Below are 26,167 nucleotides of genomic sequence, written 5' to 3' on the forward strand. Positions count from 1 at the left end.
GTTACACAGCACTGTAATTTAACTTGAAAAACAAATCACTTTAAATAAATATCACAAATCTGACTGATAAACATAAATATTCAAATACGTACAAGTAAATATAGTTATTTTTTTATAATGTCTAAATTGTAATAAAGAATTATTATTTTAGTTCATTAAAAGAAAATCTAGAGAATCATTTCATCAATGCACTTAGATATGCTTAATATTATATTTTTAAATAAACATTTTACTTCATAGGTATAAAACTTTGCATGATAATTAATAAAACCCTAATACACTTTAATTATAATAAATACAATAATCATTTTTGTATAAATATCCACAAATTCTTTATAAAATCAAAATAAAATATTTAAAAAAAAATGTATAATATAAATTATTTTTGAAAATAAAACATCACTTCAGTAAGTGTACATAAACAAGGAAATAATATTTTTAAGTATCTCTTAAGATGTGTTAAATTAATATGAATCATAAACAATTTAAAAACTTGAATATATCTAATATATTTTAAAATAGAAGTTAATAAATAGAAGGTACTTATCAAAATTAAATCCATCGACAAGACAGTTGAATGAAATGTGTAAGCAAGGAGGATTACATATTCCATTCAAAGTTTGTCTTGTGTCTTGGCATAAATTCATTAATTATATCTCATCAAAATTTGAGTTTCATATAAATATAATTTAACATTCAAATTAACTAATCCTACCTTATACTCAACTGATGCTTTATTCAAAAAAATATACTATACAATGAATACTTTTTAAATTAAAAAAATAATAATTGTTTTAAAATTAAAATCCAAATGCACAGATGAATATTTTTTGTCTCCTTCAACAAACCTTTAGTTGTAACCATTAACACATTAGTCAGATTTAGCATCTTGATTTAGGGCCAGATACAACTGAAAGCGTATAAAAGCAAAAATCTCAACACATAACTCTTACTTTGAAAATAACAAAAAACTAGCGAAAATAACATTGAATCTTACTCTTCAATAAATACCATTTATTATATTTGATATAATCAATTATATTTAACATATTAAGCTAAGCAAAACTTACCAGTATTTCTTCATAATCTTCAAAGGGACAAAAAATAAAAGATTCTCTGATTTTTATCTTAAAACTAAATATGTATTTAAACTTAAGTGTAATTGGAACACCATAATGTACCAAAGAAATATAATAAAACAAAACTTCACAGACAAAAAAACAGACTGCAACTAAAAATTAACCACAGTTCAATAAATATTATGTTTACTACCTAAATTTAATTTAAACTATTCAAAGCAAGACAAATTCATTTAATAGTAATTCCTAACTAAAACTATAAATACTTAACACAAAATTATGTTTAATTTTAACTTCCAGGTTTTATATTATACCTTACATTAACGAGATTTATAATAATAATAAATCAAAGATTAAAAAATTAGTAGACTGAAATTACTTGATAAAGCTTTACCATCAGAAGTGCTAAGCGCATAGAGAAAAAAAATTTCAATTAATTGAATCAAATCGCTGGCAAATTTTTTAGTGCTATAAACAATTTTTATCCACTTACCTTAAAAGTTACCAAACATGGACTTACTGCAATTTAGATGCCAAGTCTGAAACAAAATAATGTTAACTTCATAAATAACAATATAAAGTATTTCTTTTATTAAACTATTTATTTATCTTAGTGATATAATCTCATCAAGATACCTATATTATAAATTAATATGTTATTAATAACATGATTTTAGTAATAATTGCAGATTTAATAAATAAAAAATAATTAAGAAAAATGGGCATGTACGTAAGGGAAAAATTACAGAATAGAAAATAATAACATATAAAAAAATTAAACAAAAGTAGGTAGTAAAATCACATGTTTGATCATTATTTTTAACTATAGAAAAACTGTTTATTTTTCAGTGTTTAAATTTGGTATTTTCTATTGAACATTGTGATCACCTAACAACAATTAAGTAATTTAATATATTTTAAATATAATATAAAAATATAATAATGTAATATATTTTTTTATAATCTTTTCTGTCAAAATTTTCACTAAAATGCATTGAAGATGCAACTTTAATAAAATGTATATCAATGGAAATCATTTCAGTTGTTAATAATGAATAGATTAATTGTAAATTGAATAATAAAAAGTAAAACTAGAACAAAAACTAAGGGTTACAAACTTGAGCATTATAAATGTATAATATAACTAGTTGTACATGTTATTCATATTTAAATTAATTCTAAAATTATTAATTAAATAAACGCTGGAAAATAAAACTTTAACTTTTAGACTTTGATTAACCTAAAACTTACTCTACAAAAAAATGTTAAGTTTTACTTTTTACAAACAGGGAAATTAATGATTTAATAATTATTTTAACTGAAATGCCAATCGGTCATCCATAAACATGCATTAAATAAAAAAAGAAGACATTTTAAAGAAATTTTTTAAAATGATAAAAGAAAAAAAAATACTCATTAGGTAGGAATAATTATTGTTTCACAACAATAAATTAAATATAATTATAGAGAAATTGTGCAGAAAAAAAATGGAAGTTTCTAAAGTCGAAGTATCAATTGACCAATGTAATAACTGCTAAACAAGAACTACATTTTAAAACAATTTATAAAATTCAAATTATGAATATATATATATATATATATATATATACATATAAGTTTCAATTCCTTTTTCATATAAAATTAGATTTGAATATTTAAAAAAGTACATACATATATATATATATATATTTAAACTATACAACTAATTTTGAAAAAAAAAATATAGGTATTTTAGTATTATTTTGAAATTTAAAATTTTGCAGCATATAAATTCAAGACTCAGCAAGAACATAATATTATTAGAATTTAAACCTTATAATATGTATGTATGTATCGATAATACTTCAAATAATACTTTCTATTAAATAACAAATAAATCACTCAATTATCTAGGCAATTATTATAGTTTCTAATTTGAAAAATAATGAAACAGTTTATGAATTTAAATAAAAACCTATATAAAAACACAAATTGCAATATTGTATATCAATGATAGTAAAAAATAAGGTAAAAAAAGATTATACAATAAAGTTTACAATAACTATAATTGCTTAGAATTTAATAATAAATTTAAATTTGTCAACCAAATATGAACTACTTATCTATTTATATTGATAAGAAATTGTATATGTAAACAAAAAATGCCACACAAACATGTTTTATGATTATTTCAAATTGATAAATTCTCATGACATTTATTTTTATCAGAAACCAGAGTAACAATTTACAAATGATTTATATATGTTTATTTATACTATTATTAATGATAGTAAGCATATAATAAATAATGAAAAATACCTTAGGAAATTGAAATCAACAAAAAAATTGTAGAAATCAAGTATAGGTTAACTATAGGTCCTATGGGACTAAATAAAAAATAAATTAAAAAAGTTTTTGAAGTAGGTAAACTTATTTAACTTCAAGCTTTAACAAAGCAGTAATGATAATACACAAACTTTACTACATAATATTGAATAAGGGGATTATGACTGATAAGGATCAAATAATCTAAAAAACATATTAATACAACTGAATCACAGGTGAATTTTGATTGTGGTATCTATATTGAGTAGAAAACAACCAATTTGAAATGAATAATTAGAAAAATTTCAATCAATTAATACAAATTTATAACAAGAATACTAAGATAGCTTTCAAATAATGTATTATAATTGATAAGGAATATAGCTGGATTTACTAGAAAAGTTTTCAAACTTAACAAAAAACTGTGCTTAGTTTTAAGAATCTGAATCAATCTGACAAGAAACAATTATTCGTAATAGAGTAGGTAATGATGGCAGTCTAATAAATACTCGTTGAGGTCTATACATAGCAAAACTGATAAAGCTAAATTACAAACATGACAAAACACAGAAATAGAAAACAAAAATTTTAAAAATTCCTTGAAAGTTAGAAAAACTTTTGATTCACATGAGCGTCCGAGTTAGCCTTTAGTTAATACCTTTAGTACATAATATTATAAATGTGTACTTGAACGATACACAGGAATTTCGACTTAAAAATCGTCTAGCGATTGGCAACAGACTACTATGGGACAAGGTACACTAGGGTTGTAATACAAATGAGATGACATTGATGTAGGTCTGGTGACTGAATGGTACTCACTGGACAGTAACGTCGAAGCCAAAGCAATTTGTACGGCATCACCTCTTCTCAATCGTCGCGCGCAGACAAGTCAGGGGTACAACGGCACAACTCACCGGTGTCCACTAGACCCTCCGACAGCCAGCGAACTCAGCCGGTGGTCGCGGGTGGCCGGACGACGCAAACGGCCAACGGAACAGTCGCGCGCACTCCTAGCGACCAGCGTATCCGCATCCCCGGCGGCGAAACAATTACGGAAACTCAAACAGCGGCACTAGAAATTCAGACGGCGAAACCCGAAAAAAATTAGAAGGTGGATAACGGAACTACGGAACTTAGGGAACGAAACAAGGGGACACGGACGACCCATCGACGCGAAACGGAACACGACGGACTTACCGCCACTGCGGCCACCTATGGCCGGAGGGGGGATGTTGTCCCAAACATCAGTGAAGGGACGCGTGGGGGGGATCGTATCACGAGAATGACGACGGCCGTGGAAGAGAAAACCTTGGTTCTCGTTCGGTCCATCAGCCACCGCGGCTGTGCACGCCGCCCGGGTAGTGGTGAAAAACATTCACGTAAACATTTTAATGCTGCAGCTCGCAACGGCATTGCAACTGCACCGGTGGGCGGTGCAGCTTATTCCACAATCGTATGCTATCCGGTTGATTGTCGGCGTTTTCGTGTACACCGCTTTACACCAACCGTTTTACGCAACGTTAACAACCGTTGACAGTATCACGGGGCCCGGGGACCAGTGTGACCAATAGCCGTCAACTGTCGACCAAGGGGTCAAGGTCTCGGAAAACTTCACTCCAAGAATAAACATTTTTTTAATCACATCGGTGATCGTACCATACAGCAGATTATCTATCATACACGACGTATATTCACGTTTTGAGTTTTTGACACAGCGTTACAATTTACAATAAATCTACACTCTATACTCTATAGTAGTACGGTCAATCTACGACTGTCCTTTCCGTGGCTCAACAATATCATATCATATTTTTTATAAATTTATTATATTACTAAATACTAATGATTTACCTATATTATGTTATATGAACATTCCATAATAAAATAATTTTAATTTTTAATTCATACATAAACACGTACATAGTGAATAGAAAATCCGCATTCAACAATGTTATTAGCTACATAAAAAAAAATTAAAAATGTAACGTACGAAATTATATTATAATGACATAAAATGAAAGTATTTAGGTAGAGTTATTTTTTAGAGGTTGAACAATTTATTGTTAAAGGGAATTTTGAAAATCGAATGAGAACCACTACTTTCTATTTATGCATTGGGTGCCTCAAACTATTTCTCCATTAATTTTAATGGTCAAAAAATGTCTTTAAATGACATTTTAGTTATTTACCAACTACCAAGTAAGTAATTTATTACTTAACACTCAAGTATCAGTATATTGTATATATACCTATATACTTAGGTGTTAAACGCTAATACATTTTACTGGAAACTTGAATTTTTTATATGCATAATGTATTGAATATTGAATAATGTACTCTTTAAAATAATGACTATATGCAATATCGGAAAAAGACGTTGTTATGTATAGTCTTTTTAGTAATTGTTAGTTATTTGTTATAATCCCGCCACCACACGATATAGAATTTATCACCACCACCGAGCGACTGTGTCCAATATTCTATGATATTAACTGTAATATACCTAATGTAACAAAAATTTCAAATAATGGTAAATAATAATAATAAACTGTTACAGTTAATAATAGCAATTAGCATAGTTAATAATTATATATTTACTTATATGTAAAAAAGATAAGACAATTTTATAAAAATCCTTAAATACCACACATTTTATTTGTTTCTATTAGTAATAATTTGTGTTGTAAAAGTCAAATGCTAGTTATAAAATATTACATGAAATATGTAATTCTATAAAATTAATTTTTATAAAAATTTAAAAAAAGCTTTTAACGTTTTAAGACAGATAATATGAATTTTCAATTACAATTACATACAAATATACTATATAACAATGAGCCGACAACATACTTACATGATCAAAACACAATTTCAAATATTATGAGAAGCATCGGCCGTATTTAAGCCAATTTCTGGGCTAATAAAGGGGGCATGATCCAGAGACACAATTATTCTGAATGGGACACAAATTTTAAAACTATACACAGTGGCGGCGCCAGCGAATGGGTAAGGTAGGGCCATGGCCCTACCAGTGGCTCTACCGCTGGCCTAACATTGGGTCCTTGGACATTATAATATACTCATTTTTTGTGGCCCTACCTTATAGTTGTTAGCCTCTCATAGTCCCATTGGTTCTATACCTAGAAAATAATCCTGGCGCCACCACTGAAACTAGTAACTACATAAATATTAGTAACACTATAGTATAGGCGTGCGCACGGGGGGTTCCGGGTGTGCCTGGGCACCCCCGACATGTAATTGTGGTCCTAAAATTTAAGTCTTATAACATATAATATATGGGTCCGTATTTTAACTAATGTTACTAGAATAAAAATGGTATTTTTTCTAAAATATGTCGTAAAAAAAAATTATGTATCGCGATAAAAAAAATAATACAACGTAAAATATTTTAAATTTGCGTGATAAAACTTATTATGATTATAACAGCTAGATATTATTGACTACAAAAGTAAAAATAATAAATAAATATTGCAATATTATCTTGAAAATAGATTTTAGATCCAACTATCTAATGAAATATTATATTACTTGGTACTAGTAATACCACTGATTAATATGCGTGATATAATGTAAGTAATATTTATTCGTGCATTATAATTTACTAAAATATGTACATGTATTGTTAAGAGAGGGCCCAAATTAAGAAAAGGGCCCGAAAAAATTGTAGGCACCCCCGAAATTCAGGTCTGCGCACACCTATGAACACTAGTAAATAAATACAGTAGTCCACTCATTTCCTTTAAACGTTTGAGATTCAAGTAGGTATACTCATTGTGTGAAGTTAAAATTAATAGTTAAAAAAATATATATTTATTAACAACTTAGTTACCTGTTATGATAATAAAAATTATAAGTTATTTAAGAGTTATACAAGAGCAGTCGACAGTTGTTTAAATTTAGAAAAAACCGTTATCATTATTTACCTATACATATATTTATGTACCTTCGACGATAACAAACAACCGATTTAAATATAATTAAAAAAATGTAGTATATACCTATTATAATTTAAATTATATTAAAAAATATATATTTCAATCCAAGCTTAAAAAAAATGTCTTAAGTAAAAATCAAAACTAATTATACATTTATACTCGATTCTGGCAGCTATACTTTATCATAAACGAATAATGTACTATTTATGTAAAATAACGATTTTTAAGGAGTTTAATATAGGCAATTATATAGTAAAATTATTGAATCTTACAACTTTCAAGCTTTCCATTGCTCCAAGATATACCATACGTATACCTACGGAGCAATGGAAAGCTTGAAAGTTGTAAGATTCAATAATTTTACTATATAATTGCCTATATTAAACTCCTTAAAAATCGTTATTTTAAATAAATAGTACATTATTCGTTTATGATAAAGTATAGCTGCCAGAATCGAGTATAAATGTATAATTAGTTTTGATTTTTACTTAAGACATTTTTTTTTAAGCTTGGATTGAAATATATATTTTTTAATATAATTTAAATTATAATAGGTATATACTACATTTTTACGTAGGTAAACCTATAAACTACAAAAACTTCAATATATTTTTAAAGAATTAAAAAAATAATAAATACTTGGTAATTTAAACATTTTTAACCCGAGTGGCTAGTATAAACTAGTAGTGATAATTTTAAAATTAATTATAAGCTCCAATAGAAAATTAATTATTAGTTCAATTATATTATTAAAATAATGAAAATTTACTATGAAAATATTTTAAACTAGTGAACTACAACTAATATATTATTACTGTTGAAACCAAGATAATAAATTTATGTCAAATATTTTGCGGACCAATATTAGGGCTATTAAGTTAACACGTCGCGCAGTCGAGTCCGTATAGCTATAGTGTATACTGTGTAGATTTACACTCATAGATATAGCTAACATACAGAGCACAACAAGCTTTTCAACAATTTACGCAATTTGTTATATTATAAATTATATCATTAATTATTCAATTCTATTTACCATTTACATATCTATGTTTTAAAATCATAAATGCATATAATTTTTACCAAAGTACGGTTTATTAATAAACATAATACATTTGCTTTGATCCCACCAAGTACCTAAAACTAATACTGATCCATTATAATAATCGTATATTTTAGTACCTATATACAGAAAGGCATTTTTGTAGGTATACTTAAACATTTTGTTTACCATAATTATTTATATATAATATATATATATATATGTATAAATCTATTCTTCTAAAATTTATCTTCTATAGTATAATTATATATCACCAATATCCAATAACTAATGATTTATCATTACTCTTTAATCTTTAGAAGTAGATAAATATCACTTTATATCTATAATAATCTATATCGGGGATGGGCAACTGAAAGTAATTAGTGGGCCAATTTTTAGAAAATTAAAATTTAGCGGGCCAGAGTATAGAGAGCAAAAAAAAAGGTCATTCAAAATATGCATTTTAATTTAGCATAGAGTATAGATAATTGACTTTGAAATTGTATGATGTAATTTGAAAATGTAGTGTGGGTCAGATAAAAAAGGTTCGCGGGCCGCCAGTTGCCCACCACTGACCTATATTATTTATTATCCCAAATTCCCAACAACAAAATCTTTTCATAACTGATGAACGATGATGAAATAACGGAATATTAAATATAAAACTATACTAATATATTACTATATGTCTATATGTATACTTACCTAGGGGTGTTATTTAATATTAGGTAATGTTTATTTTAAGATATAATCTATTTATTATTGTCATATTTCCATACCTTATAGCAACTGAAATAATGTTCTTCCTGTGGAATAACTGGAACATATAAACTCAGGATTCAGCTGTCTTGAAGCACTTAAAAAAAACCTAATAATTTGATAATATAGCGTATAGCAGATTTAAAGTGTATCTTATAACCTATTATACTTACATATAACCATTGGGTATGCCACTAATCAATAATCACTTTAATTAATTTATTAAATTTGAATTTAAACAATAAATCAATATGATTTATAAAAACTGATTTTAAACAGACAATGTGTCAGCCTCTACTTTTAAGGATATTTTATAATTTATTCATATATTACTATTGTTAAATGTTAATTGTTTTTTTACAATAAAAAAAAAATAAATGATTTATTTAATATGATTTATTCTTTAAGTAAATTTCATAAGATTATAGAAATAAAATAATTTATACGGTAGGTATACACAATACAAAACAGTATATAGATTTATGCATTTAATTTTAGTAGGTATATTATATAATATATAATTTAGATAAAAATATAAATAGGATTATTATATTAATAAGAATTAATATTACTGACATTAGCTTGACATTAAAAGATGAAAAAAATTCAATTAAAACATTACGACATATTTTTTTTTTAGTCTGCAACTAGGATTTCTAATTTCTATGGAATAAAAGACAATAATAAAAACACAATTTGTAAAAGAATACATTTATCACTCTGCTTATAATCTAAAATTACAATTTTCCAAGGTATGAAGTTTTTCGAAAAATTATATGAACCACAAACGGTTGTGGTATAAAGGTGAGAAAAAGTTACGTGGAAAGGATAACATAAAATTCTCACTTTTCTTTATTTCTATAATATATCTTGCTACTTTATATACACATGACCACATAATAATATAGTCACCCTAAAATAATTTAATATAAATATATAATATATGTAATAAATAATTAAGATGATGCCATACTGCCCATACTCGCATCCGCATGTGTTGTCTTTGTCTTACTAACGTACATCATAACAAATTTGCGTTCAGCAGAACACACTTTGCGATGTTAACTTTATATTAGAGAAATTTACCTATTATCAAATTTAAATGTAAGAAAATTACCTATCTAGAAAATTACATATGCTTTTATGGATATTATAATTTTAAAGTGAGTTATAGCTATGTAAAATATTACCACTTTAAAATATTTATAAATCACTTTAAAATGATAATATCAACATAAGTATATGACATTTTCTAAATAATATTCTTACCTTTAAATTTGATAATAAATAAATTGACTCTAATATTAAAGCTAACAGCACAAAATTGAATCTGCTGAACGCAAATTTACTATGTTTTACGTTCGTAAGACAGACAACACATGCGGGCATGACGTCCTCTTAAAGTCTTAAAAATTGGTACCTTCTGGCTATTATTATTTATTCATGTATAATAATAATAATAAAATCGTATAAAAATATTCATTTATCTAAAATATTAAATTTTAAAGTAAATAGAAGAGAAAAATGTTTTGTTAAAATATTAAATATTTAAATACTTATATAGCATCATCATGTGTATAATATCGCTTATCAGTTATCATACCTTTATATGTATTGTATGGTGTATAGGTATAGTATTTACTTATATTATAATTTATAATAGATTTATATCCGACTCAGCATCCCTCCCTCCAGTAGTCCAGTATCTCCCGGATTTCCGTAGAATTTTAATGCGTGTATAAATGCAGTATAATAGTTACAAGTTTACTTAACCACTCAACTCGGAAAATTAAAAAGTGTTGTTAAAACTTACGTATTTCACGATCATGCAATTATAAATTGTCGCTCAGACTTTATTTTGAAGTTATAGCCATTTGAAGTTTATCATTTATCACGGTAATCACGCGTCTAGTCGATGCGTAGTGCGTGCAGATAAGTAATTACACAAGATAGTGTAATATAGAGTTTTCCTGTTTTTCATACCACAAAAAATATGTTAAAATGTTTATTGATTTAAATAATTTAATACATATAGTATATATATTATATACCTATCATAGGCGATGGGCTGCTAAATTATGTTCAAGTGACCGTTGCAATGATGTGCGCAGGAAAGGGCTGAAACGGACTGAAGGTCTCCACTATAATTGAATAATTCATATTATTATTATTACTTTCTTATATTCATTAAGTTTCAATTGTAGTAAACTAGTAAGCAAGAACGTGTATATATTATATGTCGGATTGGTTATAGACTTATAGTCAACATAATAATTTCAAGTAACGCGGCACAATTTGTATTGTTAAATTTTGTATCCCCACCCCCCTTACCACGAATTTTTTTTTTGTATACGTGCCTGGAGTTTGCAGAGAAGGGAATTGTTCAATGACAATTTAAAGGAATGAGTGTGTTCAAGGCCGTAACTGAAAAAAATTTCGGGGGTTCCAACATTTTTTTTTAATATAGATTAGATATATACTGAAATTTTATTGTCAATAAACAATATTTACCAGTAAAATGTAGTTATTTTTAAAAAAATCGGGGGAAGGGGTTCCGGACACTTGAGACTGACATGAATACACAGGTCACAGACGTGCGGATAATGACATAATAATATATTACCTATATATATTTTCATTTCTCTGTTACTGTGCAAAACTTTAGTAAGTGAATAATGTATAAACATAAATCAAAATTTTTCTGTGGGGTAATTTGGTTATGTTTTTTGGTTGAAAAGGGACGAATTTTCGTAAAGTATAAATGTTACCCACAATACCAACAAATTAATTATTAGGTTATAGTGAGTACCTATGTATTATTATATTTATATATGCCCATATTTATAATTCATAAGCATTTAATTACATATTTAACATTAAAATTGTACAATATAGCACCGACGTGACAGTATGAACTTTATGAATAAAATAATAGAACCTATTTATAGCTATAAATGTAAACCTAATGAGTAATGGCTAATATATTAAATTATTAATTATTACGTAGTTTACGTTTACTATAATCTAGTGGTATCTACTATCTATACGCTATATGATAAATACAATATTATTTCACCGTGTGTCCGAGTTAAATTTAATTTTTAATTTTTATATCGTAAATAACCTATAATCTATTAATCTATATTCTATATATATATACTATATATAGGTATTTTATGTTATCTTGATAACTATTATTAGTTATTAATAACCTATAACAGCCAGCATAGGAATTTTTTTCTTTTTATATTTGGCTATTTCTATCATGATTTACGATAATAGTATTATCTTAAATCACGATTTCTATATAAATAAATTATGATATTATGGTATTGTGTGCCATTTTCAAAAAAAGCTTATGGAGGAATTCAACACCCTCCCCTGACCCCTTCATCGATTAAATTATGCCAGTTTATGCAATAATATTTCCTTTAAAAAGCCTATAAAACCAAAAAAGGAATTATAAAATAATATACTAATTAGGTTTTATAGTAATTAATTACCTACTCGATATAACTCCTTAGACATTCTACTGATCATACACAAATATAAAAATATCTAAGTAATAAAATTAGAATTGATAATAGATACAATTGATAATTGTGACTTGTTATTGTTATTAAATTTATTATCAGACAATGGATAATGTAATAATAAGTATAGTTTATAAGAAATATGCTACGAGAAGATTTTCTGTGCTTTATCCACTTAACCACGGATCATTCCTATTATATACATATGTGTGTGTATAGATATAAATATAGATATTTATTATGTGTGGCTAACTAGAACAATCTACAGATCGGGGCAAAAAGAAATAGTCAAACTATCGACGAAACTATATAACTTAAGCTTATACATATATTATCATACATTCCGCACGCTGACCCGTAGCCCATTTTACGAATAAAAAAAAATTTGTGGTTGGTATAGGTTATAATTTTAAGTAATAACTAATAACATTAGAAACTAGAAAGAGCTAGCTGACCCAAAAAAAATGACACATTATAGTATATCGTTATAGTCATCATACTGCAAAGTGCAAGTAGTGCAAGTACGTATATTAAATATTGATTATTGTGTAAGCTATATAGATTATAGAATCTACATTGTATATATGTAAATATAAAGGACCTCTAGCTTGGCTAACCGTGATCTACCTACATGAGTGTATATAAAGTTTATAACAAATATGTAAATAAGTAAATTCGTATAAGTATATGTATAATATACACTATACACTTGCAACTACAGTGTCCTTTTATTTTTATTTTGAAAATAAAAGCTTGAGAGTTGAGCGACACTTTGCAAAATAATTGTACTTTCATTGTGTTTATAAATAATAACTAATAATAATACATTTATGTAGGTACATGATATCAATTATCAATGAGTATATAGTATATATTATTATAATCACCAAAAATTATGACAAAGTACTTCAGATAGGTATAATTTTATTAATGTTATGACTTATGACAGTGAGCCATAGTCGACACATTGATAATAAATGAATTGGAATGTTGTTTAAAAAATGTATACCTACTATACCTACATGGTTATACCTGCATAAATATTGGTAGGGACACGCTATAAACATATATTAGCATATTTCAAAATACTTATTTTGAATGTTTTCCGGTCTTTCAAGTTTCAGACCATTTACCTTTTAAAATAATTCAGAAATCAGAATATATGTGTATCGTAAAATAAATATACTTACATAGTTGCGTTGTGATTTAAAAGTATCTTATACAGATATAACAATTAAATATCGTAATATATCGTATCATCAATTCGCACTAAAGTATATTTAAGTATCTATAATATTTTCATATGCATTTATATTCAGCATGTTATTATTGTTATGTACCTACTTGTGTATTTTAAAGACCATATACTCAGACAGTCCGTATAAATAAAAAAAAAATAGTAAAAAAGTAAAAAAGTAAAAAAAAAAGCAAACAAAACAAATATATAAAAACTATAAGTTACATATTTGGTATATGTTGAAAAGTACAAAACAATATTATTCTACATAACTAATATTGATCAGAATCCAAAATTAAAACATGGTAAGTTAGTAGTTACCATTGGTAACCTACCTTACTAGTTAGTACAGTTACTACCTTGAATCTTTATTACACAAAGAGATCTATACTGCAGAGACCTTTATAAATATAGATAAACTTAAAAACAAAAATACGAGTATAATATGATGTTTATGTATATTGTTTTATAAAATTAAGCATACCTTGTATTATTAGTAATTGGTAAAACACATTTAAATTTAATTGTGTAGATAATTTAATTTGCTAATGAAATATTGTCTATTATTATAAATTATAAATTGTATTAAATAATATATAATAATAATAAAACAATAAATTTTCGTCTTTACAACTATACCAGTTTCGAAATTAAAAGTTAAAAGTTAAAAAAATATCCAGCGTAAGTCTTGATTTGAGTTTTCCATTTTTTATTCAGTTAAAAGTACCTGGTTGAAACTGGTAATTGGTACTATAGAGGTACTTGGACCCTTCAGATTATATGTGCAGCTTCAATATTAACGTTTTTAAATAGGATATATAAATTGAATATGTTATATGATAAGTAAATAAACAATAAATAAGTTCTTATAATTGTTATAAAAAGTTATCAAATAAAATATTTTAATTTTTTTTTTATAAACCAACTAATTAATTAATTTGTATTGAATTACAGAATAAAACTTTTTAATACTTGTATTCTTTTCATCTTTTCCTCGTTTTAAACATTTTATACACATTTGCAATAAGAATTTATTCTACTATTATTCAAGTGCGAGTATTCAGTATTATAGGTAGTATATGTATTATTTATAGATGTATAGTACTTATAGACTACGTGTTTTAGTGTTTAAGCCTAAAGGAGTAGGTAAGTAAAAAAAAGCGGACGTCCTTCATATATTGGGTTACGCTATGAACTACATGAACCACAGGGGCGCATACATATAATATTATGTTGTCCTGTCCTTATCATCATTACATTATAATATAATTTTTAAGTTATTATTATTAAATTCAAAACACAATTTTCAAATATATATATATATACATATATAAAACAAACTACGAACTATAGCAAATACACTATTAAATAGGTCATAGATACCTATAAGTATTAATTAATTTATTAATTACAAACCGTAGGTATGTAGTAATATAATATAGGTAGTAGGTACATACTATATTATAAATGTATGATAGTATTATAGCATACGGTAAATTTGATTATATTTACGATTTGTCAGTAAAAATATTGTACTTGTGTATATATAATATACTAGTAATTTATCTCATATAATACATAAATATTCAAATATTTATAAAAAAAAAAAATATTAAAATTAAATAATACAATGACAACATCTATACCTTATTTAGATTTTAATACTGGAAAATTTAAAATAGGTACAAAATTGTTTTCAAAAATGCTATAGTATAAGAAAATGATTTAGTACTCATGATGAATGTATAATACATTTTGAATCATGATCATTGAAAATATAAATTTAATATGTAGTAACTACTAATTACTATAAATATATATACTACATCTACATTATACATGGACTATAGACTTAAATTCTATATAACATAATAAAGAGTTAAGAGTACTGCAACCTTCAGATGGGATAACCCTATAATCTCAATCGAAAGGAGGAAATCACTATAAGTCTATAAATCGACCAAGAATCGGACACTTAAGACTCATGGATTTCTCATGTCAAAAAAAAACCCTGATCTACGAAGGATGTAGCTCACAATTAATAGTCAAACATATATTATCTGAATGTTAACTGTACTACTGGGAGTAAATAAACCTCATTATTGCCGAAACTCTTGAGTCTTGACGCATTTCTCGGACCGAACCTGGATCAAAACGAACAAATCTTTAAATTTTTAAAATTAACTAATTTAATTGAAAAAAATATAATTAAATTGTAAAAAGAACGTAACATAATAATCTTAATATTTTAGGAACCATAAATAGTATTAAATCTGCACGATGATGACCATTGCTGTCGTGTTGTCATTTATATCAATAAAAAAAAGAAAAATATTAAAATAAATTGTTATACCGAACTATTTAATATTTATATAATAAAAATGGTTATTATAATATTACATATTATTATGACGTATACATAGATACCTACATGAATATATATATTATAACTTGTAAGTATATCATGCAATATATTTTTTTTCCGGATAAATTTTAAAAGTATTTTTTACAAATATCATACATAAAAACAAGCAACTTCTGAAAAATAAGAACCGTCCCAAAACAATCATTTGTCAGTAACAAAGAAAAAAAGGTATATTTTTAAAAACTTTAGACAGTGATGAAAAATAAAAAACTGAAAAAATGGATTTAAATACCTAATAAAAAAAATGATATATTCGTAAAGTTAAGATTTCAAAATACAAAGAAAAATATTTAAAAAAATAAACGTAGTTTGCACGACATCCATATTAACAGTACCCGCAATTTTAACCTGATTTTTTTATGAAGTCAACTTTCTGAACCACAGTATATCGCACTTACACACATTACACTTATAGATATACGTCACGTACACATACATATAGTCCTACACGGGTCACATCATATCTGTACTGTTGTATCGTTTTGTGAATGAAACTAGTGTGAAATGAGAATAATGATAAGGACCGGTTTTATTTAGTTTTAACTTCAGTATAGTACCTACTGACAAATTTCTTACGACAATATATGCTGGATAATAGATGAATAGGTATAATAACCTATTATAGATGTAATTCATTTCATTTTTATTATTGTATTATTTAATTATTATATCACACCGCGCTTAAAAATATTATATGCACAGTTTGGACTTTTAATCGACATACTACAGTATAAACAGTAATACATGTTTATTATAATTGGTAACTATATAATGATAATGTGTCTATACCGTGTTTATATTGCACCGTTAAATAAATTATTGTACTTATATCCGGCAAAAAGAACATTCGTGTTTTTTTTTTTATAAAATACTCCATGCTAGTTAAAAAGAAAAATAACAATTGCAATAAAATGAAATTGAAACCAAATACAAAAAAACTGTGTTTAGTATCAGTTTTATAAATTTTGTTTATCTTCATTTTTTTTTTAATCAACTTATAAGTGGTGTTTTTTTCACTTAACGTAATTTTCTAAACAATATCTACTTAGGCTTGATAGTAATTTATAAAATAATTATACAAACGTTTACAGTAAAAATTGTTTTACATAATATAACCAACAATAACAAATCTACAATGCGGAACTCGCCAAAACGTGTTAAATGTAATGTATATAAAATTATTAAGCCGAGGGTTACATGTTATTATCTACTACCTACATGCCTAAATACTGCGAAAATTATTATTTAACGCAGAAACAAATTTATCAATCCATTAGAAATTAAAAAAATTCTAAGATAACATCATTGTAGGCAAATAATATAAAGATAACGCGTATATCAACGTTCAATATACAAAGATTTCCAGATTTATAATGAAAATACATAATACATAATTTTATTTTAGTCCAAATAATATATTAACGTACCTACTCTATGTATAGTATTGTATACCCTGTGTGAGAAAAACAATTATTCATTTATTCCTTTATGGGATATTTAGAATGTTAGTAAAATCTTTACTCTCGACTTCTTAAATTTACCAACTAACTATTTGTTAGATAGGAAACGTCACGTATACAAACGTATTCTAGAAAAAGCGAAACTTTGTTATTTTTTACTTTTTATGATTATGCTGGTTCTTGGGTATCTATTTAAATTTTTAAACTCAAATTTTTTTTTTTATTATTATTCTTTAAGAGGATGTCACTCACTGTTTGTTTTCTCTCTCTAGTCCATGCGCTGCAACATAGACAAAACGCATTTACGCAGTCTGAGTAAAAATCGCTCAATTTTGGTTCTAGAGTAAATATACCTATTATAAAATTAAATTTTGATAATATTTCTGAGTACAAGACGATGAGTTTTTTTAAAAAAAATCAAAATTTTGAAAATTTAAAGGTTATAAAAATGTTGTAATTTATTATATTCTAAACGATATAAATTATAATTAACGTTGTATTGAGAATAATGGAAAAATCTTATAGTCTTGTACTCAGAAATATTATCAAAATTAAATATTATAATAGGTATATTTATTCTAGAAATAAAATTGATCGAGTTCTACTCGGACTGCGCAAATGCGTTTTGTCTATGTTGCGCGTGAGCTAGAGAGAAAACAAACAGTGTGTGACATCCTCTTAAGACAATTAGGTAACTACCTAATTTCTATCAAAATATTATAAAATATTGTTAAAATGATAATAGTTACTATAAAAATGGTTTCATTTAAAAAATTAACAAAAAAAAAAAAAAATACAATATTTAACACTTCAGTATTATATTTAATAACAGTTGTTAGTTTACGCTATATACTTACGTGTTTTCTATAATTAGTACAGTTTTAAAATCATTGAATTTATTTTAAAATTTCTAGTAAAAACATTGAATTTAAATTTAATAATATATTTAAAAATTATAAAGATTAATGATTTTAATTGTATTATTTTTACAGAAAAATATAGGTATTCTAATCTTCGTATGCACAGTTATCTTATAGCCTATTTATAAAACATATAAATAATACTTAGAAATTAAGAATAATTGTTAACACGCATTATACTCACGCCTATTAAATAAAATACAAAATAACTAGGTTACAAAGAGCAATTTATTTTTGTTTTCAGTAGTAATGAAAAGTTAATTGTTAAACTTCAAGTCAAAACAGTAGAAAAATAAAACACATTTTTCCATAATTTTAATAAGTTCCTTCGAGTTCATATTAGTATATTACTGTAACAAATTCTGTAAATTCTGTTTGTAATGTAGGTTAGCTATTAGGCAATATGTGTGTACTATGTATTTATTTTAGTTTATCGATAAGACGAATAAATAAACATATTACATATAATATACTTGTAATAACTAATATACATACAATATATTATTTATATTTTATAACAAATAAAATAAACTAATAAACTTAAAAATATCATTGTTATAAAAAATTAAAACATTGCCAAGGAAATGGTATTATTTAAAATTGAATGAATCCATATAATTTGTAATTTCCCCTGAAGAAATAATTATAAATAATAAATAAAAATCAATACCCTTACTGGTGGTTAGCATTATTACAAATACAATAATATTTTTTATAATATATAATACCTACAATAAACATATATACCTATTATATTATTACGTATTAAGTCACCAAACCATTTGCTTTTCCTACAATAATATTTATATTTTTTAACATTTTTCTCACCTGTCCAATATATATTGTAATGTATAATATACACTTATATTATTATTATATATCACTGTTACAGCTATATAAACAACTCGCAAGTAGTACAATGACCTACAATGTGAACAATTTTATTTCCCTATGCTGTTATACGTTTTAAAAACGAAAATATTTTTACTGATATTATTTATAATATATATATTGAAGAGTAAAAAATGCGTGGTTAGCTATAATATATATATATATATATATATAAACATTAATGGTTGGTATATAATATAATATTATAACACATAAACGGGTGAAACGAAAATCATACAATTTTCAATCGAAATCGATTTGAAGGTAAGTACGTGTAAATCGTGTAATTAAAAAAAATAATAATAATGATAAAAACAAGAAAGAAAGAAACGTCGTAGAACGGCTTGTTTTTTTGTCCGGCCAACGGTTCCCACGGCGGTGGAATATTAACACGGTCGACCGCGTGTCCGGTGGTGGTAGCCGTGGCGGGTGAGCGAGCGAGAAAAAGCGTCGAGAAATGGTCGGTTTATGGGTAGATTGGAGTGGGGAAATAGAGTGAGAAAGAATGAACGGGTTACGGGAAGCGCGCGAGCGTGCGTACATGTTGGGAGGAGGGTGGCGGGGGTTTGAGAGGGTCGAGAGAGAGCCGAAAAAAACCGAATACGAAAAATCTAATAGCCACTGCCGCGCCGCCGAAAAGAATGACGGAAAAAAACAGATAATATACAAAAATAATATTGTAAGCGGGCAGAGAGAGACGTGCACACGGTATTTACCGTGTCGCCACGATCGTTGTACGGTAATTCCTGACGGTGTCCCGTCCACACCTGCGCCTGCACTGGCGCACCTGTGCGCGCCGCCACCGTTCCCCCAGCACACTGGCACCGAAACGTGGTGCGCCGGCGGGTCGTGGTGGAATAAATAAAACAACTAATATATGACTGCGACTACTTAGCTCACGGGCCACGGTCGCGGTGAATGAAATTTAATATTTTTTTTCCCCGTGTTGGCGCAGTGAATTTTTTACCCACTACAACAACGACCCATCGATCAGAATTTTCCCCCCTCGCCGCGCGAATGCCACGGTTATTATTATTATTGTTTTTTACCACTCCGTATTTTTTTTTACCGCCGCGCGACACCGCCGACGACTACACGCTAGCAGTCTCAATAAACGCGCGCGTGCCGTCGTCGACTGATCGCTGCCGCCGTCGCATCTGTTGGCGGCGACACGATTACGATAACATATTTAATTCGTAATAATTAACATTATTTAATCGTGTTTGTTGTTTCGATTCACCGTTTTACGCGGATTTCTTAAATAATTAAGACATCATATCATTATTAGTCTTCGTGAAACGATATCATCAACACCGCCAGAGAGGACAACGACGAAAACAACAACAATATTATATTATAATAATTTATGTAAAACCGTTTTATCGGGATTTTGTGTGTACGTTCGCGGTCGTTTCGTCCAGCAAACCCGATACAACGCTATTATCTGAACGTGATAAGACAGTCCGCCCGTGTGCGTCTGCGAGTGTATTTTTTAATAAATTTTTTTTACCGTAATTCCGTTTCGGTTTTTTTTTTCCTTCGCTCACCGATTTCTCCGAACTCGAAATGCGTGTGCGTGATTTTACGACGACCACGACTAACGCGTATGTGTACGACCGACGACGTCGGCGCGGCGGCGGCTACACCGCCGAGGGCCGTAATCGCTCGTATTTTGTGTGTGTGTGTGTGTGTTGGGGGGGACGCGCGTCGTCAACGTCGTCAACGCGGCGACGGCCCTTTATTGATTTTTCGTATTCGCGTGTCGTTCAGTTGTTGTTGTTGATAAGGAGAGTGAATTTTTTTCGTCGTCGGTCGATAAAATTTTTTGCGGGGAGGGGAGTTACTCCCCCACTAGTTGTGGTCGTCCGTCAACCGCCACTACCGCCGCACCACCACTACCTCTTCCGCCGTGGTTGCCTTCACTGCCTCTGGCCGCTGCTCAACGACGGCCGATACATGAAAATATTTACGGAACCGGAACTAATGGCAGGAAAAGGCGCACGCACGCACGCACGCATATTCGACACGCACACGATGTGTAAACAAACAAACGTACGGAAGACGGTGACCGAAAACGGCAACGAGCACGAAAAGTCATCGATTTAGCGGGAGCCAAAACGACCGAAAAATTCATGAAGACGAGGACTTAAACAACAACAACAAGCGGTATCGTAGAACGCCGCTAACCGTACTTGCTCGCGTTTTCTGGTTTGGATAGCTGCGAGTTCCAGAAGACAGATAAATAGTGTTCCGAAGAGCTTGATCAGCAAAAGGTGTCTGTTAAAGAACGTAATTATCGTCTCGTCGTCGAATTAACACTAGGTAAATGAAACAATATTTCACTCATTCCATGTAAATAGTTTACGTGACTTTGCCGTTAGATCGATCATCATAATTGAGTATCATACTCAATTTCACAATTTAGTGATAAAAGATTATTCATTTTACTCAGTTCAAAGTTTTGATCGCCAACACTGCTATGGGTGCCCCTTAGTGTTTAAACGATATGGGGATTTAATATCATGTTATCAATACTCTAGTTATTTGATGCACATATAGGTACCCAATTAAATGGCTTTTTCAGTTTTAGTTGATCACATTGGTAGGTTCTACATAAATTAATACAATATTCTTCAACGCAGTTTTTTTTTGGTAAACTTTATATTTTAGCCATAAACTATTTGTTAAGCAAAGTTAATGATATGGTATATTTGTTAGAGGTTGTTAAGTGAAATTAATTTATTTAGAAATAATATAGGTTTCATACAAATTAAAATTACTATGGGAAATAGGTAGATAAATATATTTAACTGCATTCAATTTACACATTTGGTGAAAATTATTTATACTAAAAAAACTTATGGAAATTAAAAGCTATTTCAAAGCAAATGTATTTTAGGTAAGTGGTTAGTCTAGAAATCATAACTAATGATTAACTTTTTTCAAATGTAATTTTTTGAACCAAAAATCTGATTTCAAATTCAAGTATATTACTGTAACATGAAGCATAACATTTGACGATACAGAAATGCCTTTACATCTACTATGTACATATCTATTATCATATAATTTTATACAATATTAACTATCTCTATTTATGTAATGTTTCTTTAATGTACTCATCTTATGCCCTTTATACAAAATTATAATACTAAATATTATTTTAAGGAAATTCAACCATTAGATGTTGTTTAGTATTGAAAATTGTCAATTGATTGTTTATTTTAATAATTTAGCTGTCACAGCTGAAAAAATTAATTTAACTGTAATGTGTTTAATTTGTGGACCTACCATAAAAATTATCTGAACTACACAGTATTGTACAAAATTTGAACAGTTAAAAGTTTACAACGTACACAATCATATTTTATCTATAGACATCTAAAATTGTTTTTCTTTTATCAAAGTTAAGCTAATTTAACTGAAATAGTTTTAATGTATTTTTATATAATCTTTTCTATAGCCCTTTATAAATTGGTATCTAGTGGGTTAGTAAAATAAATTGATTTGTTTTTGTATGATTATAAATATGAATAATACAATTTTTTTTTTACAGACTATCATAAATTGATGACTTGATGAGTATTTAGTTCATTTATTGAAAAAAAAAATGATACTAATACAAGAATAATTATTGTTTAAAAAAGTAAGTTTTAATTTTTTGTCTATAATATATATTGACCTGATTTACTTTTGGTTTGATATTTTTAAAGCTGATAATGGTTACTGATTAGTGTTATTATGAAAATAATTGATCATTATTGTAGAATAAAAGTACATAAAAAAAATTATGTACATATTACTCATAATAAATAAGTCTAATAATCCCAAAAAATAAAAAAATTTTTTTTATATATTTATAGAACAAATTCATATCAATTTTAAATAAGTATATTGAAAAAACATAATAGAAAAGTTGTACACTTATAAAAGTATAGCAAAATATTAAATTGTATTTTGATTGTTGATCATAATTATTTTAATACACTTTATAAATTCACGATCCATTGTTTGATTAAATTAAGTATACCTAATTATTTTGTTTATATAAAATGAATATGCTTGAAATAATAATGTAATACCTGAAAAGTATAAAATATGAAAAACTTACGAATATAGATAATAGTAGGTATATATTTAAATAATGGCATTAAAAAATATGTGTTACAGTAAGCATTTGGTAAATACATTCAACACAAATGTTGTATTTTGGTATTTTCTTATTGGCGAGACATAATTTTTGTTTAGATAAGGTGAGCTAATATTGATAAATAATTTTAGAAAAGTGTAAAACTTATAAATAAATATTATCGATAACTACTGGACATTTTGATTTTATTCCTAATTAGTTTCTCGTATTATTAAATATATCAAAATATTGATTTGTTTAATATGTTGTGTGGATTATTTATTAGAAATTCAATATCTTAAACCTTTACTGTTGTTAATGGGTAATATATAATTTTTATTTATGTTTTAAAAGTACCTAATATAATTGTCATATTATTAACTAGAAAACTATATATATTATAAATGGTATTTAATAATTTAAAAACAATGCATTATTAATAAATTCTTTAAAATCTAAGTATTATAAATCCATTATTTAAAACTTAGATGTGAAATCAACAAATTAAATATAATTTTGAAGTATCCATACTAGGAATAGCAAGTATACAACATTAACTCTAAAGTGTTCCAGGTAAAGTTTACTATTTGTGAAACAAACTCTTGAATTCTTGAGCTTTTAAGAAAAAAAAATTATATACATTTACTTTTAACCAACTAACATTTTTAAATTGTAAAAAATAAATAATAATAGATTTACATTAAACATACAAATTCCAATACATTTTACTGTGGAAACTGCATCCTTACAGTATCTACATAAGATGTGGATTTGTAAGCTTACATTAAACTAACCAAAATAATTTCATTAGGCGGGTACGCTTATTATTAATATGCTTTAATCGGTGTTCATTCAAAATAAAATAATGTAGGTGCTGGATTAACATATTTCATTTACTCAGTTACTTCTATTCAAATAAGGCAATTACAATGATTCCATTCTTCTCCAAGCTTACCATAATTTTCTCCAGGTTTTGGGTACTGTAATTATTATATCTATTGTACATATTATAATTATAATTTTTGCTATGTATTTATAGCTGAACTGATTGACTACCAGAGACGTTTAATACTTACTGAATATTACAAATTCACTGGTTTGCATACAAAAGAATGGTTATCTCAAGATACAGAAGACATACCTGGTTTATTTCCTCATCACCTAGATCCTGGTGCCATTACTATACGGACAACACCTAGCAGTGGTTCTGGTGGTAAGCGAATGCGAAATTCATCAAACCGGTCACCCGACGAAGCACGATGGGTCTGTCCAACTTGTGGAAAACGATATAAGTATAGTCGTGGCTTAGCTATGCATAGGCGATTAGAATGTGGTAAGGAACCTATGTTCCATTGTCCCTTTTGTCCACAAAAATGTCACCAAAAAGGCAATATGGTCATACATATCAAGAAAAAACACCCTACCCAATATGAGGAACAATCGCAAGCTGTTGTACAGGCACATGTCAAAGCACAGCATGTCCAAAGCGATTAATACAATTTTTTCCCTCAGTATTTTTGTTTTAATTTAATTTTACATGTCTTTTAAGGCACATGCTACTACTTATTTAAATTTTTATAAAATTTATATTTATTCTATGTTTAAATTTATATTAACATATTTATTAAATTTTCAAGGTCATATCCTATCACAGTACCTCCCTCTACCCTCTTGTTATAGTTGTAAATTTTTATTAAAAATATTATGCAAATTATTGAGTTTTCTTAATAATCTTTAATACTCATAAGATAAATCTTGACTGATAATATTAACAATAATTTTACCCATATTTGTATTTGTTAGTTATTATTTTGTTATTATGTATAATATAAATAATATTATATTATACACATGCTTAAAATACATGCATTAACCAGTTTAATCTACCTCTTTTGATATGACCAAGAAATGCCCACTTCTTTCGTCCCCCACTAGACTTAAACCGTTACCTATTTCATAATTGAATTGCAATTATTTTAATACCCATTTGCAATAAACGTGCAATGCATATATTTATTTTATATCAATATTATTTTTTCAGCGATTTTGCTTGTACATATTCAATTTTTATTTTGTTAAATTATAAATATATATTTTTTTTTTCGAAATAAGGTTTTTTTCAAATTCATTAATACATTTATATTTTAGGTATTTGTTTTTTTTATTATTATTATTATTATTATTTTATTTTATTTTTTTTTTATGATTATTATTTTTATTATTATTATTATTATTATTATTATTATATTATTAGAAAAGTATTAATTGATTTTATAGTATTAACAAACCAAAACAAATGAAATTGAGTCTTCCAAGTGATAATTAAGCTATAGAACAAGTTGAGATATATTTTTTTAATTGTAATCTCGTTCCCGTCCCAATTAAGATTATTCATGTACAAGTAATCTTAAATTTGAGATATTTAC

General features: G+C 27.0%; 1 protein-coding gene and 2 long non-coding RNA genes across 52 annotated transcripts in view; 1 reads left to right on the plus strand and 2 right to left on the minus strand.

Annotated features, from left to right (window-relative positions):
- Positions 1-26,167, minus strand: part of LOC132920679 (longitudinals lacking protein, isoforms A/B/D/L-like) — a 243,860-nt gene that overhangs the window by 197,157 nt on the left and 20,536 nt on the right. The window lies entirely within an intron of this gene.
- LOC132920700 (uncharacterized) lies at positions 1,573-5,119 on the minus strand. The gene is made up of 2 exons (XR_009660762.1): positions 4,206-5,119; positions 1,573-1,618 (listed from the first exon to the last, which is right to left on the minus strand). It is a non-coding gene; the product is annotated as an uncharacterized LOC132920700 (long non-coding RNA).
- LOC132920701 (uncharacterized) lies at positions 20,447-24,918 on the plus strand. Its single transcript, XR_009660763.1, has 3 exons — positions 20,447-21,934; positions 23,169-23,258; positions 24,781-24,918. It is a non-coding gene; the product is annotated as an uncharacterized LOC132920701 (long non-coding RNA).

Source organism: Rhopalosiphum padi, chromosome 2 (genome assembly GCF_020882245.1).
Source record: "Rhopalosiphum padi isolate XX-2018 chromosome 2, ASM2088224v1, whole genome shotgun sequence".
NCBI classification, from domain to species: Eukaryota; Metazoa; Arthropoda; class Insecta; order Hemiptera; family Aphididae; genus Rhopalosiphum; species Rhopalosiphum padi.